At 41.1% G+C, this 6,190-nt stretch overlaps 1 long non-coding RNA gene across 1 annotated transcript; it reads right to left on the bottom strand.

Moving 5' to 3' along the window:
- Positions 1–437: 437 nt before the first annotated feature.
- On the bottom strand, positions 438–5,909 carry LOC112225271. The gene is made up of 3 exons (XR_002949554.2): positions 5,752–5,909; positions 2,112–2,201; positions 438–1,158 (listed from the first exon to the last, which is right to left on the bottom strand). It is a non-coding gene; the product is annotated as an uncharacterized LOC112225271 (long non-coding RNA).
- Between the last annotated feature and the right edge of the window lie 281 nt (positions 5,910–6,190).

Below are 6,190 nucleotides of genomic sequence, written 5' to 3'. Positions count from 1 at the left end.
TTATTATTTGGTTTTGTTTGTAGGTAGGTGAAAAAAAAAAATATATATGTTTAGTCCATATCGAATTCAGGTTGTAACACAACATAAGGTGGAATAAGTCAAGAGGTAGGAATACTTTCTGAAGGCAATGTAATTATGTGTTGTCAACCCACACCAGATAATGTTATTCATGGTGTATTTCCTCTAAGCATGCAACTGATAAAAAATGGTGTGTCCGAGAGGGAGGATGAGAGAGACAGAGGGAGGGAGGGAGATAGATAGAGGGAGTGTGAGTGTGCATATGCGTCTATGTGAGTGTGTGAGAGTGTTTTTTAATTTTTTTTTACTTCAACACATTATTAAACAATAATCCTGATATGTATTATGGAAGTCATGTGCTGTGTGTGCTCTTTGCTGCTCAATGTTTAAAAAATGATTGATGAAACCCAGAAACACACTGGAGGCAAGAGTACTTTGTTTATTGAAAATGCACATCTCCCAGAATACAGTGAAAAATAGAGGCAGTATCTTTATGAACAGCAGAAGGTTTGTTTATGTTTTCCTGCCTGGGCATTTCCTCTGGTGGGGAATTGATGTCCAGGCAATCATTCTCTTCGTTGCCTGCTACTGCTTGTTACTCTTTTACTCTGACCTTCAACTACCTTAGAGGACAGAGACCTGGCCACAGGAGAGGAGTGGGAGGGGAAGAGTGTGTGTGTGTGTGCACCTAATGTGTGAATAATTTTTCCACAGTAAATGTGATCTGTTGTACTAGCAGGTGAATGCATCTGTATGTGCAAGGTCAGTGTCATACAATTTCATACTGAGCCAGAGAAAACATGCAGTACATGCATGTAATTCCTCATACTGACCTGGCATGAGCAAGCATAAGTTAATGCAGTGGCCGTCTCTCCATAGCATGTGATAGGACAACATATGAGGTTGCTGCTATAGTCTTACAGAAAACAGATAATAATGCAACTGAGTCAGTGCATCTTTTACACAGTTGTTGCTCTCATCCCTTCCTCCACACTCTCTCCTGTTTTCTATCTGTCCCTTTCTAACGTCATTCACCAGAGGCACACTCTGCCACCTTCAGGCCTGGTTCCGGCTCCGTTGCCAGGGGTTTGAACACCGGCTCCACCTGTCCATTCTTCTGCATACCCTCCTCCTTCCACGCTGCATAGAAATAATGAAAAACACCAGTAGGCCTACATTAAAGAGGAATTGATTTGTTAAATGTCATCTCTTTGCAGATTTTCGGCTTTGTACAACCCTCACACTGTGTGTGTGTGTGTGTGTGTGTGTGTGTGTGTGTGTGTGTGTGTGTGTGTGTGTGTGTGTGTGTGTGTGTGTGTCAAAATCAACATTCTGTGTTCGATGCATGCACGCACGCACACACATAAACACACACACACACACACACACACACACACACACACACACACACACACACACACACACACACACACACACACACACACACACACACACTCACACACACACTCACATAAACACACACATATGTTTTAATATCCTTTTGGGGACCTAAAATTAATTTCCATTCAAAATCCTAGTTTCCCTTAACCCTAGCCCTAACCTTAACCCTGACCTTAACCCCTAACTGTAACTAACTCCTAACCCATAAACCTAACCCCTAACCATAATTCTAACCCTAACTGTAACCCTAACCCTAAAGCTAACCCCGAGCTTATTAAAATAGCCGTCGTTCTTGCCCCCCCCCACACACACACACACAGGATTCAATTTTAATCCCAGCAAAAACACATCTCACCATACAGCCTTGGACAAACATGGAGTACAAAAGCAAAAGAAAACAACATTTCTTATAATCCTGTTCACTTGAGTCTGTACAAGCATGCATGAACGCACATACCCATCGAAACACACAGACATTCACACAGGATCCAGGTATATATGACTTTCATAAGACAAAAGCAAACCGTATCATTATCATTATCTGTGCAGCATGTTTCAGGTCATCTTTCAGGCAATATCAATCAGCTGATATGGGGCCTAAATCTAACAATTTGTTGTCTGAGCAGCATCCCCCTGACCCCCAGAGCCCAAGGACCTCCAGGCCTCCTCTTGCCCCAGCTGAGCCCACTCACCCTTGGCCTGGCTACATTCTGCGGTGGGCTTCTCTGGCTGCTCTCCCCTTCTCACTGCAGCCCGGATGCGCCGCAACACGTAACTGCAGGCTGAAGGAAGAATAATTTTCAGTCAATTAACTGTTCCTATGGGAGGAGTAACATCCATACAAGTGGTCAGTATGTGTGATTTTGGATAGTCTGTCATAGAATAGAAGAGAGATAGATAGAATGAAACACACATACAGTAATAGGAGTGATGGGAGCAATTGAAGAGTTTTATTCCAAAACGCTATATATCCAAATGAGCTTTTATTGCTTAAAGGAATTATGAAAGAGATCGGTGTGTTTTTTCACTATCCAATCATGGTATGACACACATGTATTTGTTTAAAATCTATCACTCGATGGTTTCATTTCAGAGAGACAAATAATCATGTTTTTTTCCCTAAATGCTATATACACACCTCACTCTCAGAGAATTAAGTAGTACTGCTAGGAAATGTCTGCTCTACCCAAAATTACAACCAACTAATTGCAGAATTACCTCAAAAATGGGAGACACAATTAGAAGGGGGGAAAAGTAAAGGACTTGTCTGTCGGCCCTGCATTAAAGACCAAATTTGGTTAAAGACAATTGAGATAAATAAAAAAAAGTATACCCGTTTCATTTAAGGACCAAAAAATGGACAGTTTATGAACTGATACGCAAAGCGACCCCGGATTCATTTTTTCTCTTTAGATAATTTATCTTGGAAATGTCCATATGTAGCTTATCTTTGGTCACAGGTCCAGGAATTGCTAAAGAATTGCAACATTTACCTGGGGCTAACTCTACAGATAGCACTGCTGGGTGATTTGAAATGGGGGGGGGGGCTTGCAAGCCGAAAAACACCATTCCAACCGTGAAGCACGGTGGTGGCAGCATCATGTTGGGGGGGTGCTTTGCTGCAGGAGGGACTGGTGCACTTCACAAAATAGATGGCATCATGAGGAGGAAAATGATGTGAATATATTGAAGCAACATCTCTAGACATCAGTCAGGAAGTTAATGCTTGGTCGCAAATGAGTCTTCCAAATGGACAATGACCCCAAGTATACTTCCAAAGTTGTGTCAAAATGGCTTAAGGACAACAAAGTCAAGGTATTGGAGTGGCCATCACAAAGCCCTGACCTCAATCCTATAGAAAATTTGTGGGCAGAACTGAAAAGGTGTGTGCGAGCAAGGAGGCCTACAAACCTGACTCAGTTACACCAGCTCTGTCAGGAGGAATGGGCAAAAATTCAGCCAACTTATTGTGGGAAGCTTGTGGAAGGCTACCCGAAACATTTGACCCAAGTTCAACAATTTAAATGCAACGCTACCAAATGCTAATTGAGTGTATGTAAACTTCTGACCCACTGGGAATGTGATGAAAGAAATACAAGCTGAAATAAATAATTCTCTCTACTATTATTCTGATATTTCACATTCTTAGAAGAGTGTGGTGATCCTAACTGATCTAAGACAGGGAATTGTTACTATAATTAAATGCCAGGAATTGTGAAAAACTGGATGCATTTGGCTAAGGTGTATGTAAACGTCCGACTTCAACTGTATAAGCTGAAGTAGAAGCCCAAGTTGTGTTTTTCATTAGTTTACTCCAATTAGGGGAGGGGTGGTTGGGTTAGTGGAAAATAATAAAGGAAATATTCAGTACCATATACAGTGCCAGTCAAAAGTTTGAACACCTACTCTTTATCTTTGTGAGATGCAGAGTAGGTGGACAGATGATCTCTGCATTTGTGGTTCCTACCATGAAGCATGGAGGAGGAGGTGTGAAGGTGTGGGGGTGTTTTGCTGGTGACACTGTCAGTGATTTATTTAGAAATCATACCACACTTAACCAGCATGGCTACCACAGCATTCTGCAGCAACATGCCATCCCACCTGGTATTTGCTGAGTGGGACTATCATTTCAACAGGACAATGACCCAACACACCTCCAGGCTGTGTAAGGGCTATTTGACCAAGAAGGAGAGTGATGGAGTGCTGCATCAGATGACCTGGCCTCTACAATCACCTGAACTCAAAATCATTTAGATGATTTGGGGTGAGTTAGATGGTAGAGTGAAGGAAAAGCTGCCAAGTGCTGAGGATATATAGGAACTCCTTGAAGACTGTTGGAAAAGTATTCCAGAATGCCAAGAGTGTGTAAAGCTGTCATCAAGGCAAAGGGTGGCAACTTTGCAGAATCTCAAATATTAAATATATTTTGATTTGTTTAACACTTTTTTCGTTGCTACATTATTTCATATGTGTTATTTCATCGTTTTGATGTCTTCACTATTAGACAATTGTACAAATAAAGAAAAACCCTTGAATGAGTAGGTGTGGCCAAACTTATGACTGGTACTGTGTATAAAATATATATATGTTGGGTTATTCAAGCAACCCAACTGGCTGGGTCAAAAACAACCCAGTGTGTGTTCTGTCCAATATTTACCCAGCACTGGGTTACAAAAGAACCCATATTGGGTTGTTTTTATTCCAGCATTTGTTATAGTGTAAATAGAATTCAACCCCTATTGACTTCTCTCCTTGAAAAGTGTGCCTGAATGAACACCATGTATATGTGAAGTGGAATTCAACAGGTAGTGTGTGGGCCTACATATACTGGTTAACAGTCATGTAGCTTCTCTCAACTGACTTTAGATATTCCAACGGCTATGTCAGTGTTATGATCACATTATGTAACCCTGACAGAGGATTCAAATAAAGCGTATCCACATATTTCATTGAGTGCTCCAACACCATGTATTATAGTGCCATAGAACTCTAAGTTTTTCCTGTGTATAAGCCCAATTATTTGATTCCTGTCATTGTCGTTGAGCAGTGAGCACCCCTCCTACTTTGCTGAAGAGCGAAGAACTAATTGAACTGACATATTTCATGGGTTTAAAAGTACTTCATAATGACAAAATATACAGGTTTGAATGGGGAATACTGAAGGCATATAACCTTCGGTATTTTTTATTTTAGAAATATGCTGACTCATGCTTCATTTGCAAACTCTAATGAGCAACACTATTTTCACGCCACTTTGATACAGCTACGACGATAAGTTACTTTTCCGTAGCAAGTTCGGAGAACTTACACAGCAGGTTGGGATAATTAACATAGTAGCAGGTAAGGATAATTAGATTAAGGTTAGGAAAGGGTTAGGGTTAGCTGTATCAAAGTGGCGTGAAAAGAGGGTGTCGCAAACTCTAATAGACCCTGTCTCTTTGTCTCAATCTGAATCCTCTCCCCATCTGTTCTGTTCTTTCCACATAAGCCTCATGGCCTTTACGACAACTCCACCCAAGTTGCAATTAACTCAGCAAGTCACAAGACCTATTTACTGTACACTTGTTTTGAAGTGTTTATACAAGTGGGTAGTTGCAGAGGGAATGTGTATCAGACAGGGAAGGGAAGGCACTGCTGTAATGCTGACTGTAAAAACCAAGGCAGGAAAACACTGCCAAGCCTCAAGGAGAACATATCTAGTCATTATGCATTTTCATGTTGCTATCACTGACATAGCCTAGCTATCTCAGAGCCTTATATTGGGTAAATATAAGTCTCTGGTTTATCTAATACAACGTGAATTTAGTAGCAGATATTTGAAAAGAGACTCACAGTTGATGATCAGTCACACCATTTCACACGGAGATGTCACAGATACACAACGTAGTTAGCTAAATTGTCTGATGAAATGCAAAAAGCCGTTTTTTAGTCTCTCCAGCACTGTCAACTGCTGTGGCTTCTCTATGTCAAAACAAATGTTAACCCCTCCCCTGACCAACCCCCTAATGTCATGACTCATTGGGAGGAGTGTGGTGTGCACTGCACATGCATGACTTGAAGAGAGGGAAGGACAGTCAAAGTCCAGGTTAATCATACGATTTCACCTGTTATGATTGCCTCTGAAGCATTTAGTATCTGTACTGATGAATGTTATTGATGTGTGCCACTGGGACAGCACACTTGACATTTACACATTATTACGATTTGTTTACTATTTAACTTAGGGCTAGGCCCCTTTTTTCTCCATTTCTGCCTGAATGACGTGCCCAAA

This window comes from Oncorhynchus tshawytscha, linkage group LG26, assembly GCF_018296145.1.
Source record: "Oncorhynchus tshawytscha isolate Ot180627B linkage group LG26, Otsh_v2.0, whole genome shotgun sequence".
Lineage (NCBI taxonomy): Eukaryota > Metazoa > Chordata > Actinopteri > Salmoniformes > Salmonidae > Oncorhynchus > Oncorhynchus tshawytscha.
This window is presented reverse-complemented; position numbering and strand designations above follow the sequence as displayed.